Source organism: Ursus arctos, unplaced genomic scaffold (assembly GCF_023065955.2).
Source record: "Ursus arctos isolate Adak ecotype North America unplaced genomic scaffold, UrsArc2.0 scaffold_15, whole genome shotgun sequence".
In the NCBI taxonomy this organism is placed as follows: domain Eukaryota; kingdom Metazoa; phylum Chordata; class Mammalia; order Carnivora; family Ursidae; genus Ursus; species Ursus arctos.
Window position 1 is genome coordinate 4,020,793 of NW_026622819.1, and position 14,078 is coordinate 4,034,870.

The following is a 14,078-nucleotide window of genomic DNA, read 5'->3' on the forward strand; positions in this document are numbered from 1 at the left end:
GTCGAGGGAGGCTGCAGTCCTGTGAGGTATGCCAGCTCCCCTCTAGCGATGTCACGAATACACCTGAGGGGAGGAGTCTGACAGACCTGAAAGGTGCACGATAAAATTGCTGAGAAACAGGAAGTGCTTCGGTCTTTGTGAAACTTATTCGAGCACGTGAACATCCTTTCCCGCTACTTTTTTGCCCCGTTGCCGATTTGGTGTCGATGGATCAGTCTGCTTCCATGCAGACGTCCTGGACAGAGCTTCCGCTCAGCACTTGAACTCCCAGGCAGGAGTGCAGGGCTCAGGGGCACCTGTTATGTTGGCCGTCGGACCAGAGGTCGGGGTTCACTCAACCTTGGAACACGTACTGTCTCCCAGCCTCCGGACTGGCCGACCTTGAAATAAAATAAAACCCAATCTTCTCTCCTGTCAGCTTTCGGCCTCTTTGCGAAGGTTGATACATGGTTTGCCTGGTTAAATTTGCAAAAACCAGAACACTATGAGTGTTTTTAATGAACCCAAGTGGGGAGAACTCAGAGGGCCAGGGGAAAGCTCTGTGACGAGGCAGCTGATCGCAAAGCCACAAATGCAATGACTTTGGTCACAGCCAGCGCGTTCTCGGAGCAAGCCCGAACCGTCTGGAAAGAGACTTGCAAGCCTCACTGAGTTTACCTGGCCGTGTGTGGGCTGCTTTCCCCGGTTGCGCTGCAGGATAACCTGCCTCCTAGGTCGACACTAGGGAACAAAAGTGCAGACTTTGAGAAACAAACAGATAAAACTGGATTCCATCCAACCAGCGTGATTAATTCAAAGAACCAAGTGGAATCTCAGACTGCTCTGTTTCCATCACTCGCTCCTCCATACCACAGTTCAGGGACTTAAAAAGGAGTCAAATTCAGTAGGGACAGACATTTAAGAAAAAAAAAAACCTCATTTTATTTAAAACTTCATTTTATTAAACTCAAGGAATTTGTCTCTAGGTTTAGAGAGTTGATCCCATGTCTCAAGGGTTTCGTGCTGGCATCCTCTGAGGGCTTGGGAAAGCCTTGCATGCCCACAGAGGACGCAGCTGATAAAACAGAGACACGGCCTAGCCCTACATCAATGGGCACTTTCCGTGGGCTCAGATGGGATGGAAATGCCCCATTTGCACTGAGCCCTCCGGTTGCAGGAAAACGGAGAAGCATGAGCCTCGCCCCAGGCTAGGAACTGTGTCCTGATTCTTCATCAGCCACATCTATGCCTCCTGCTACCCCATGTGTGCAAATCTCACTTTATCACCGGGTCCTTTCCTTCTGTGTCCACTCTGCAGAAGGGTGACTCGAACGGATGTCACAGATGAGCAAAGTCGATCGGCAGCCCAGCACACCTTGCCCCTGGAGGCAAAGCTGAGGGCAGAACAGGAGACGTCCCTCCCCAGTGGCGCAGCCACCCAAGCCCCCCTCCCCACAGAGCAGCAAGTGTGTGCTGGGGAGGTGGCTGTGTCTGCCGCTGTGTGTTTGCAATCCCCGGAGACACGTGTTCCCCGCAGCAAAGCCCGAACACGGCCCCGTGTGTGCACGACGGCAAAGCACAGATGTTGACTCTTGCAGATGTTTCACAATGGATCCAATTATTGACATTCTTTGGTCTTCCTTAATCACATAAACCAACCTTGATGAGCACATATGTCTTTTTATCAACCCAGAAAGTGCTGAGTGATGCCTGGTTTAGAGGGGTGCGTGAGACCACACACTTCTGTCTCATGCAGAGAAGGAAACAGCTTTCTTCCTGAAATGTCTCTGTAGGATGACTGGAGGTCATTTCCTTAGAAAGTTTAGTGTGAGGCAAGGCAAACGGGTTTTGCCCGATATGCACACACGCGCCCCTTGCAAATATCAGTGCTTTAATTATTATAATTAATTAGGAGGGTAGATTTCACTCAGAAGAGCTTAGCTGAGACATTCGTTTGCGATGAGCACTTCCCCTTGTTGGAACTAGAAATATCATCGTAAATGCGGCGATTCACATCTCTCTCTCCAGCTCAGAAAGTGTTGACACAGATGTTTGGCCAATCATTCAGAGCAAATAGCTATTCCCATAAAGGCTAAGATTAGTCGGAATTGGCCTGCATTTCTTTCTTCTGTGAGCCTCGTTTGATTATAGATGATGTTTTGTTAGAGCGTATCCATGCAACCTCATAAATGATGTAAAACCCAAGAAAAACAGAGACTCTGTGCCAAGACCAAATTAAATACACATCAGAAAAACGCGGGCTTGATTCGGGTTCAGGTACCATGAAGCTTGCCTTGGTCTGTTGTTGCTAAAGCCTTCAGGAAAACTGTAAAAAGCGGCTCTGACATTAATATCAATTGAAAGTTGGTGCGGCTGCCAACATTGACTCGACACCAAGCTCCGCGGGCTGCATCCTCTCGCACACGACATAGAGCGGCGGCAGTCACAGCCTCCAAGAGCCATGACAAATGGCCCGTGACGAGCAGGCAAGGAAAAGCGTTCTATCTGGGTCAGTACATGGCGACTGCCACCAACTGCCCCGCGCAGCGCAGACGTGTCTGGGAGTCGGATGCCGAGCTGTCCCGTCTGTGCTCTGTGCCTCTGTCCTCCCATCGACCAACCCCAAGACACACCACATTCAGATCGCCGCCCCCTTCCCTCCTTGGCCGGCTCTCCTCACAGGGATCCCTGGAGATCCTTGTTGAATTACCACGGGTTCCCTCTGGAGCTTCTCGGGGAATATCAAGTCCTCGGTCTTATTGCTCTGCTCCCCAAGTCCTGGTGGCTGGGGTTCCGGAGGACCAGAGCAAGGCCAACGCCCAGCTGGGAACTGGTACAGAGCTGGGAAGGCTGGCGTCCATTTACCATCCTACAAAGTGTGGGTTCACGTGGCAGATGCCCGCTCCAGGGAAGCGTCCTGCCGGCGCTGGGGAGGAAGGAAGACTGCGGTGGGAGGTGGCTGCGTACACATTGCCGGCACCTGGACACCATGGAGGCAAGGTCACCGCGGGAAAGCACGTGAATAGTTGCAGCTCCTGGATGTTGGGCAAGCTGGTAACCAACTTCCCTGGCAACGAATAGCTCTATCAGGTGAGCAGAGGGAAGGCTGAAGGAGCTTCCTCCAGGCGGGAGGCTGTGTGAGTGCAGGGGACCCCCCCCCCCCCGTGTGGATGGACCCCGCTCTCCCCAGCTGCGATCACTGCTCCCACAAGGTGCTTTGTCGGGACGTGTGGACTCCCACTGCCCTCATGGTCTTTCCTCGGGGCATTTTGTTGACAGGACGATCCCAGGCTTCCTCTTCTATCTCAGGAACCCTGGTTAAGCTCCTTCCACACGGAGTGACGTGTCTCAACACCGCCAGCATTTGGTCCTCTCTCTCTATTAATCTTGCCAAGGAACATGAGTGACGTGCTCTTTTCTTCGAAGCAAGGTGTGTAAGGAAGCGGTGGGCTAATGGATAAGTGGACACAGGCTCGAGGTTTTACACCCGTGTGCATTTATAGTTACTTTCGGGAGACTTGGTAGGGTTGACGCCTGATGGGTCACACTCTGGTCCCCCTCGTGGCTCAGAGTCTACACCTGCTGGGCCCACCGCTGTCTTGGTGCTAAGTGCCCTGATGTGGGAAGAAAGTGGACAGAAAGGAGAGGCCCCTCTTGGAGGCCAGGGGGGAGAAGGGGCCACAGCAGAGAAAGCAGCCTGAGGCTGCTGTCATATTAGAATTTTATTTTAAGCAACACGGGCAGCTGTTGGAGGGCGTTGGGCAGGGGCACAAAGTGATGTTATTTGGGTTTGGAACTCATTCCCCTGGCACCTGGGAGGACACTAGGTATTGGGGCAGGATCCCTCCCAGGGGTCTGTGGCCAAAAAGTGGCCAGGCCGGAGGAGGGAGGCGAAGGGATACAGGGCCGGGAGGACATCCTGTCATGGGATCTGAGCTCGGAGAATGTGGGAGAAACCCAGGAACACCTCCCATGTGAGGTGTGAGGGGCGGTGGGGCTGCTGACAGAGAAGGGCAAGAGCTGGGGCCAGCCGAGGGGGACGCCAGGAGGGGTGTGTGCCACCCACACCCACGGGGCACCTCTGTGGGCATGTGGAAGGGAGGACGTGTCCGGAATAACTGACCTCACAGCCACCACCCTGTTCTCGGACAGGACAGGGCACGGCGTGGGAGACAGAGCTGCAGCGAGGCTGTGTCCTGCTACAGAGATGGGGGGCTATGCAGGCCCCGGGGCAGCCAGCTCCACTCCACTGCACAGTCCCTGAGGCCTGAGCTCCACAGAAGGCCCTGAGGTCCCCCCCCCCCACTCTCCTGCCCACACTCTGAACCACTAGATAAAGTTGTTGAGAAATTCTGGAACGCCCCCCAGATTTCCGTACAGTTTTATTTCTCACAGTGGACTATCAGCAGTGAGATAAATTTAGACTCCCTGCTAAGCGTGACACACCACGGTAATTGTACAAGTATGATGTCTTAAATTACACTTTTATTATCTTGCATTTCTCTTCCAGCTTGTAATTCTTCTTTCTCATCACTCTCTGCCTGTGCCTGATCTGTGTCCCTTCCTCCTCCTCACAAGACAATCATTAAACTTCTCCAATCACCAGTAAATGGTGGAAAGAATGAAAGAGTTTGGCTTTAAACACTTCTAAGTAGACAGTTGGGAAGTGGTTGCAAATTAAAACCAGGCAGCTTAATGATATTAGCGTGGCCTGCTTGAGAAACCCAGCCTGGCCCTGCTCTCTGGGCCCGTGGTACCTATGACATCAGAGCTCGGAGGGGACGGTGGGGGGCACATGGTGGCCTTCCCTGGAGCAGGGGGACCCTGCGCTGGGGCTTGTGCACTCAGCCCCCAGGGGAGGCTTCCTTCATGTTGTAACAGGAAATCCATGGCAGCTTCCTCCAGTCGGTGGGAAGTCGGTGGGAGGGTGACGGTTCCTGCAGGGGGGAGTGTAGCAGGGGAGCAGAGGGGGCTGTCCCGTTAGCAGTCCCCAGTTCCACCCGCCCCCCCCAACACTGGCTGTAAAGGGGGAGCTGCAACCAAACCAATCAGGGACCCCAGGGAGTCTGGTTTGGCTAAATGTTTTCACTTGCTGAATTTCACTAAAAACGTAGGGTGATGAGGAACTGGGAAGGTGAGGTCAGGTGTGGCTGGGGAAAGCAAGGAGTGCGGGCGTCTGACACGTGACACAGTCCCAGTGTGGGGGCTTGGGAGGGGCAGTCTGTCTCCAATGATCATCAAGGACAAACCAAACCTGGATGATTTTAACATCCCGTAAGGAACAGAAGTGCCATAATTGTGAATGATTTAATTGCCCCCACACATTGGAGCATTATTTCAGCCACAGACAATAAATGGAGCTTAAAATAGAGTCTTTTTAAAAATATTCATTAAAAAGCGACCACTGAACCACTGTGCAGACGCTTTCCATCCCCAGGCAGCACCGAGGGAAGTGCCTTTGCCAGACGTGGGACGAACGTGGCCCTGTTGTTGGCATGAGCCTCTTAGGGGTCTCTGTCTCGTGTGTTCTACTGACTCTAAGATCAAATCTCCTCTGACTCATTTTTTATTTCCCCAAACACACATGGAGCATCTTAGGAGCACAGAAAATTTCTAAAGCAAGTGCAATCCTGGTGGCCCACCCCATAGGAAGCAAAGGTGGCAGCAGAATTCTCACAGGGCCTCCCCAGACTCCCCCCGCTTCCCCCAACCCCACTGTGGACACACACATCGTTTCCCAGATATGCGACCAACACTAATCTAGGTATTGCCTGGATCTTGTAGGTGGGATTATGGTCCAAAACTAATTGACTTCAAGACAGGGAGATTATCCTGGGTGAGCCTGACCTAATCAGGTGAGCCCATAAATGGGATGGAGCTCTTCCTGAGCAAGAGGCCTGAAGCGTGGGGGGATTAACGTGAGGGAGAGTCCCTGTCGCTGCCCTGGAAGATGAGGAATCACACGGCAAGGAGCGTGCATGGCCCCTGGGACCCGGAGTCCTCAGTCCTACAACCGCGAGGAAATGAATTCTGCCAACAGCCCACATGAGCTGGAAGCTGAATCTTCCCCTGAGTCCCGAGAAAGGAAGGAAGCGAAGCCAACCCTGATTTCACCGAGTGAGCCCCTGAGCAGAGAGCCCAGCAGCATGTGCTGGATTCTGACCCGGAGGACTGTAAGCTGACACGTGGCTGTTGGTTTATTTCGTTAAGTCCTGTCACTTTACACAGCAAAGGAAAACCAACAAAATCTGTTGTGCAATCCACAGATGCCGATTCTCGCACGGGTGCCATCATCGCAGGGCCACAGGATGCCAACATTCTCGGCGCAGAGGGGTGATAAATCCTACCCTGCCGTCCTCACTGGGGAGCGGGGAGGGCGGCCAAGGAAATGCACAGAACTCACTCGGGAACACGGAAACCGCCACCAAAGATAGAGTGGATCGTGTTCTTGTTGTCAGTGATTACCATTAATTATAGCTGTTTTCTTTTGCTCTGTTGGCGACATTTTGTCTTTTTCAGTTTTGCTTGAAAAATAATAGTATCTGGGAACCGGTGCTTGCCAGACTGCAGAGCTTAGCCAGTCCAGTGTTGACTGGGATCTTGGAGAAAGATGCCAAGGTCTAATAACCAACACACTCTTGAAGAGTCACAGGATATGAATAGACGAAAGGTCCTGAGAAGTCCTGCTGCTGAGAACCTTGCTCAACGTGGTGTAATGGGGCATTTTCTAACCCTCCTATTTTGGAAGAACTTTTCTCCAGCCACTCTGATAAATCTCAGGGGACTGGAGGAGCCCTGTTTGAGAAAACTGGTTCGGAGGCTGATAAAAACAAACAAATACATAAGAGCCGCCGAGTCCTCATTGCAAGCACCCTAGGCCGTGTCATGAGCATGGGAGATTCCACACCCTCTCAAACACCCAGACGCCCTCCCTCCGCCGATTTCTGCACACCCCCTATGACCCTGGGCCTGAACATTCCCAGACACTCAGACATAGGAAAAGCATGCCTGTAAGAATATGTAAGACAAGTGGCATGGCCTCTCACTCCACAGAGGGAAATCCCACGTCCTCCAAGTGTTCACGAAGAAGTGAAAATATCCCTTTAACAGGAAAATAGTTGGTTTGAAAAGATAACGAAAAACCATTGTCCATAAAAAAAAGAACACCTTTTTACTTATCTAAATTCTATACAAATAGTCACTCTACCATTTGCAAATAAAAGCTGTGACATTTAAAATGAGACCTGCTCTGGCAGATAAAGAAGTGTGTGATGTATCCATAGCGATTTCCATCTTGTGGCCTGGGGCCAAGGCGGCAGGCAAAGCAAGGGAACAGAACAGGCAGTCCAGAACAGTCCTGCACACAGAGACTTCCCATCTGAGCAAAGGGACTTGCACACATGAATCATTCAACAGAGGCAAGAAGACTGGCTAACTCTGGGGGAAAACAGTTGTATCTCCGACTCTCATCATTTAGAAATGGCCTTCGGCTGGAACAAAAACTTACGTATAAAATAATAACTTTTAAATATATTAGAAGGAAGTACAGGTGAAAACTTAACCCCAGGGCTGAGAATGGACTTTTCAACAGAAAATCTCAGACATGAATCCATGAAGACAGAGACTGGTGGCCTGGATTCTGTATCGATTTCTTTTTTAAAGGGACATTTAGAAAAAAACATTTCTAATATTTGTAAGAGGCAAATGATATGTAGATAAAAGGGTTGCAAGTGTCTGAGGCAAAGTGGGACTCTCTAAAAGGAAAATCGATAAAGGACATGCAGACAGAATCAATCAGAGGGAAATGGTCCATAAATGTGTGAAGACATCCTGGAGCTCACAGCATCGACTGAGAGGGAGCAAGGACGCGAGGCACCTGTCCCATGGGCGCGGGCGCTAAGGGAAAGGAATGCCCCTTCCCTGTGTGGGTGGCGGCTGAGGGGGGCGCGCAATGGAAGGGAGAGGACAGTTGGCACAATGTCAGGAAGGTGATGGTAAGAGAGGAAAAGATCAAAACGCAGAAATAGGCAAGAAGAGGGCTCTGTCTCCTCGAGGGTGCGTGGGGATGTGCACAAGAGCCTCCCAAGGCCTACCTGAGTCGTCAGGAGTAACCGCATTCCGTGTCACTTACCGTTTCCATTGCCCAGCGTACTTCAGACCCTGTGGCGTCCGTGCGGACTCGCAGAAGGCTGACCGCGGCGCAGACGACCGTGCTCTGGAGCCCACAGTTAGAGCTTCCTTGTGCGTGTGATTGAACAACTCCCTCTGGAGTTTTCACTGTGCTTTTGGGCACCTTCTGTCCGCTTCCTCCTGACCCAGCCTCCGCAGCCCGCTGGCTGTCTCACTGAAAGGGAAAAGACATCTTTGACGTAAGCTCCCTACATATGTGAGCGACAGTTGTGCTTTTAACGTTTAAAAATGACACTTGCATAGAAATTTGGCAAAAGTGGATCAGTGTTCTCAACGGATGTCTCTTCTCTGCAATAGTGACTTTGCATCTAGGAGTGCACCCTCTGGCTGTGCTTGGATGGAAGAAGAAAGAGGGCCGTGAAGAGGTTCAGGCAGCTTTGTGGGATGATGGGCAAAGCCAAAAACAAAATAAAACATCTCATACTATAAAAAATAAACAACTAAAATATTTTTAAAATATTTAAAAAAATTTTTTTAAAGGGGGTGCCTGGGTGGCTCAGTCAGTTATGGGTCTGACTCTTGGTTTCAGCTCAGGTCATGATCCCAGGGTCATGGGATCAAGCCCCGCACTGGGCTCCACGCTCAGCACAGAGTCTGCTTCTCCCTCTTCCTCTGCTCCTCCCCCTCCCAAAAGATAAATAAATAAAATCTTTAAAGAAAAAAACTAAAACAAACAAACAAACAACTTACATCTGTGGTTCTCAACCTTGGGTGATTCTGACCCTGGGGGACATTCAGCCACGTGTAGAAACAGCTCTGATGGTCACACTGGAAAGGGTTGCTCCCAGCATCCAGGGGACAGAGGCCAGAGGCCAGGGATGCTGCTCCAGGCCGTGCAGAGGACCGCCCCCCGCACACGATGATCCGGCCCTGAGAGCCCGGAGTGCTGGGGCTGAGGCTGCCTGTCCAAGCACAACTGTAGAGATGCGATCGAATCGATTAAGTGGGATGTTTTGCAACCCTCGGGGAAAACTGTTATTCATATTTATGTTTAGAACTCTTTGTTAAGTGAAGAAATGATTATAAAATTATATTTGTGACGGTCACAGGGCTAGAAAATAGAAATACGTTAATAGAATATATACATATTTATAGAATATTATCTTTCACATTTTCCATAGAAAGAATGTATTTTTTTATATCTCTAGAGAAAGTAGTATAGGAAAGAAATATATATACTATATACACCCATACGATAGAGTTTACTCCTCTACACCTTTTCCAATTTACCTCTCTCTATTTCGGCTCCTTCTATGGTGTGCTGGTGCCGGGGGTCCCATCAGGAAGCAGTCTTGTCTCTAAGCGAAGACACTGTTAAATCTGTAATAATGCATGTGTCTGGGGAGCTGGCCCACTGACTCCTTACCATCTGTGCCCTGCCTATGAAGCACCTGACTGGATCGGCTGGCCGGCGTCACTACGCCCCGTCCTGACGGGCAGACAGCTGCGGGGATGAGCTAGGACTGGCGTCTCCACGCGGCGCTGCTCCCAAGAGGGGCCCCCTCGGAGCAGCACAGGGAAGAGAAGGGGCTGGTCCTGCTGCCTGCCCGGAGGCCAGGCCTGACTGTCCACTCACTGCGCTGGCCTGACAGCAGAAGGCACAGAGAGCTGCGGAGACACAGGACTGTCTCTCCCAGATCTGGCCTCCCTCCGTGGCTCTGCCTCTGATCCCAGCCTCCTCATCTGCAGGATGAGCGCGTCAACGCAGCTGTCTCTGGGGTGTTTTCAGTGCTCGCATCCTGGGGGTTCTTCATCTGGTGTCTATCCCCGTGATTTCACAATGAACAAATGGTTTACATCCTTCCTGCTGATGGTTCCGCTGAAATCATCCCCTTGGCTTGACAGCTTTCTCCTTGTACTTTTGAATAATCACAGACTCCAGGGCGGAGAATTTAGGTAAACATCTCTCCAAGTGCTGGGCCCCAAATATCCCAAATAAATGTCTTCCTACAAGGCATTCTCAAGGTCTGGGATGTGACGGTAGACATCCAGGGGGTCGGCCGGCCCTGTGGCTCCCATGGGAAGAAGGCAGTGGAGGAGGCTGGCTCTCTCGTGCATTTTCTAGTCTTTGCCTGCTTGGGATCTTTCACTAGATAACAGAATTTTCCTTTTATTCCTTAAGGCCCAGTAAATCTTTTCCCACTCTGCAGCACGTACAATTCTGCCTCACCGGCTAGTGCACGTGAACGGTCACCAGGATGGCTACGGGACTGAAAACGTGTTCAGTTCAGAGGTATTTGCAACCAGCTGACTGTCCCTCGTCACATCCGTTGCACTGAGCTCTGAGGCATGACGGAGAGAGAAAGGACACAGCTCCATAAATACCCTCCCTGCCCGGAAGCATCTTCAGCTTCATGTTCTCATGTGAGGATTGAGACCAGGGCTTCTCGGCCTCCGCACCATGGATGCGTGAGGTGGGACAATCCTGTGTGTTGTGCGATTTTCCTCGGTATCCCTAGGCTCCACTTACTCGATGCCAGTAGCACTCTCCACCCCGAACAGTGTGATAATCAAAAATTTAAAAATGTCATGTCACCTGGGGCTCTATTGGCCCAGTTGGCCAACGGCCTCCACTAGCAGATGGCAAAGGAGCTCCAGAAGCTTCTCTCACCAGTGAGGATGGAAGCCTCCTCTCTGTGCGCTGCAAGAACATGGCTGTTCCCCGACTGTATTTGTGAAGAGTCCTCAGTCGCACTGAGCCGTAAATCATGCTGAAGGACGCCATGACACTTAAGCGTCATAAGTGATTTTATTTCCTTGTTTGGATTTATTCATGTCATCTACATTTTCTATATTTGTTCCTTTTGTAATTTTTCAATGCTTAAAAAATGGAAGGGTTCATCTAGTTGTTTAATAGACTCTGAGGTGATGTGGTCGACATACCACGAGGTTACCCTCCCCAATGACTGATATCCTATATAATCCCCACCCCTTGAAAGTGAGTGGGGATTGTGACTTATTTTGGATGACAGAATATGGCAGAGGTGATGAGTGTCATGTTCGTGGTTGTAGGTTATATAAGACTTTGAGGAAGAAAGACTCTCCCTTGTTGCCTTTGAAGAAGTGAGCTGCCATTTTATGAGGCCACCTGCAAGAGGGCCATGTGCCAGGGACCTGTGCAGCCTCCAGGAGCTGAGAGTGGTCTCCAGGTGACAGTCAGCAGCAAGATGGGGACTTCTGTCCTACAAGCCCAGCCAACAACCTGAGAGAGCTTGGAAGCAGATCTTTCCTCACTTGGGCCTCTAATGAGCCCATGACTCTGTCCAAGGCCTGACTGCAGCCTGGTGAGAGCCAAAGCAGAGGACCCAGCTGGACAGTGCCCGGATGTCTAACCTGCACACAGTATGAGATAATTACCATGTGTTGTTTTAAGTCACTAAATCTGTGGCAATTTGCTATGCAGCAATAGATTAAAAAATGTGGGAAGCTTCCCTCTCCTTTGAGAACGCATGAGCCAAAAAACTTCCTTAAGCTATCTCTGTATAGAAGGAATAGGGGGCCCTTCATTATCCCAGACCTGATGGATCAAAACCTATGAATACATCCGAAGAGAAAAGCAGCCTCCAGGTGCTGGCAGACCCCTGGCCCCCTCGGCCATGCTCGCGCCCCTGCTGAAGTTAAACAGTGTCGCAGGGCACCGGTGTCACAGAAGGCCACTCTTTGGACATGGTGGAGCAGAGCAAAATGAAGACCCCTCTGAAATCAGTCTGGACACAAGCCACGAGCTTGTCAAAACCACAAACATGACTAAATGTCCCTCCACCCTGGCTAATGTGAGTGGGTTTTTAACCAGAGAGCGTTAGCCTCACTCGGCTCCTTCCACCTTCTAGTTAAGACTTATTATGGCATCCAGTCCTGGAATCATGTGAGCCCATTCCTTAAAATCCCTCTCCCTCCTGTCCTCCAATTGTATGTATGTATGTATGTATGTATCGTCTGTCTATCTCTCTATCCATCCATCTATCAATCTATCCATCCACCAGTCTATCCATCATCTCCTCTTGGTTCTGTCTTTCTGGAGTCCCCTGTATTACTCAGAGTTTCATGAGCACAGGTGGGAGAGTTGACTTACTTCCCCAACACCTTCCGCTAAGAGCCACATGTGGCCCCTTCCCTTCCTCCACTCAGTGCCAACCCAGACCATTTCCTCTATCACTGGGTTACATGTCCAGGGAAAATCAGTTGTGGAAGCCTAAGACAAATTGAGGGACATCATTCTACGGCCACTAACATTATATCATTAATTCAAAAGCTGAATAAGAACAACTTCAGAGCTTTGTAGTGTTTGGAATCCTGTGTGCAGTTGCTTTCTTTCACTAACAACGTCTTGCATGGTAGAGAAAGCCGTACGTCACTCAGTGACCTGACGGTCAACAAAGAACTGTAGAGGCTCTGCCAGCCTCTGCGTCCCAGAGCTGGAACGGACAGATGTCCTGCCCACATGCAGGTTTGCAGACGTGCTGTGACACTTGGTTTCAGATAGAGATACAATAAATTCGGTAATAACACTCAGTATTTACTGACTGACACTGACCTCAGTGCTTCATACGAACTGACTCGTCGACCCCTTGTAAAAGGCCCTGGAGGTCGGTTCTATCTCTACACACTCTGGAAATGTGAGAAGACGGAGTGTGTTCGTTTCCTGTGGCCATTGTGACAAATCACCACAAACGTGGTGACTCAAAGCCATGCAAATTTACTCCCTCACAGCCTGGAGGGCAAGTCCACAAGCAGGCTCATGTCAAGGTGTCAGCAGGACCGGTTCTTTCTGGAGGCGCCAGAGACTTTGTTTTCTTGCCCCTTGCAGCTTTCAGGCCCCCTTTCCCCAGCTTGCGGCCCCTTCCGCTGTCTCCGAAGCCCCTCGCCCTGAGCTCCGCCCCTTCACTGGCCGTCTCCTCCTTGCCAGCACCACCCCGATAGTCTCAGATTTGTCTTGGAGCGTTTGGAAAGGGTGACATATTTATTAAGTTTCTAATGTTTGGTTTGAGGCCAGTCTTTCAAATGGAAGTGGGGCTAGATTATGATTGGTTAAGAACCATGATGTAATCCAGTTGACTCTTGAAAGACATGAGTTTGAACCATATAGATTCACTTATACATGGATTTTTTTCAATAAATACAGTAGGGGTGCCTGGGTGGCTCAGTTGGTTGAGCGTCTGACTTCAGGTCAGGTCATGATCTCAGGGTCCTGGGATCGAGTCCCGCATCAGGCTCCCTGCTCTGCGGGGAGTTTACTCCCCCCCCCACTCCTGCTCATGCTCTCTCTCTTTCAAATAAATAAAAATCTTCAAAAATTAAATAAACAAATACAGTAGAGTATTATAAATGTATTTTCTTTTCCTTATGAGTTTCTTAGTATTTTCTTTTCTCTAGCTTACTTTATTGTAAGAACATAGCATATAATACCTGTAACATAGAAAATATGTGTTAATCCACTGTTTATGCTATCGGCAAGGCTTCCAGTCAACAGCGGGCTGTGAGTAGTGACGTTTTGGAGAAGTCAGAGCCATATGCGGGGTTTCCAACTGCGCAGGGGGTCCGCACCCCTGACCTCTGCATTGTTCAAGGGTCACCTGTAGTTTAGGAGAAACAGACTTGAGAGCATGTCTTCATGCAATGTTGTTCACCATAAATTGAGCAGCCTGGTACCCATTTAAATTAATATTGGGGAAGTTCCTGATATCGGCAATAAAGTTATTTGCCAGTTTTATCTTCCTGGGCAAGAGTTATCTAGAGTAGGGAGGTCGGATGGATTAAGACAGTGGGAGAGTAAACAGATGTTGATGTTGACAGTCAGTTACGTGGGTACAGATGTTTCAGTTCTCGATACTCAGCCCGCCAAAAACTCCTGAATCAAATCAGGACAGAGCATGCCTCTGGGAGGCCCCTACTGCATAGAAAACCCAGAG

General features: G+C 50.2%; 1 long non-coding RNA gene across 2 annotated transcripts; it reads right to left on the minus strand.

Annotated features, from left to right (window-relative positions):
- Positions 1-5,272: 5,272 nt before the first annotated feature.
- Positions 5,273-10,016, minus strand: LOC113260800 (uncharacterized). Of its 2 annotated transcripts, XR_003318102.4 has the most exons (3): positions 9,400-10,016; positions 8,860-9,085; positions 5,273-8,323 (listed from the first exon to the last, which is right to left on the minus strand). It is a non-coding gene; the product is annotated as an uncharacterized LOC113260800 (long non-coding RNA). The 2 variants fall into 2 exon arrangements; XR_008959178.1 differs by having other exon boundaries at positions 8,860-10,016.
- Positions 10,017-14,078: the final 4,062 nt, after the last annotated feature.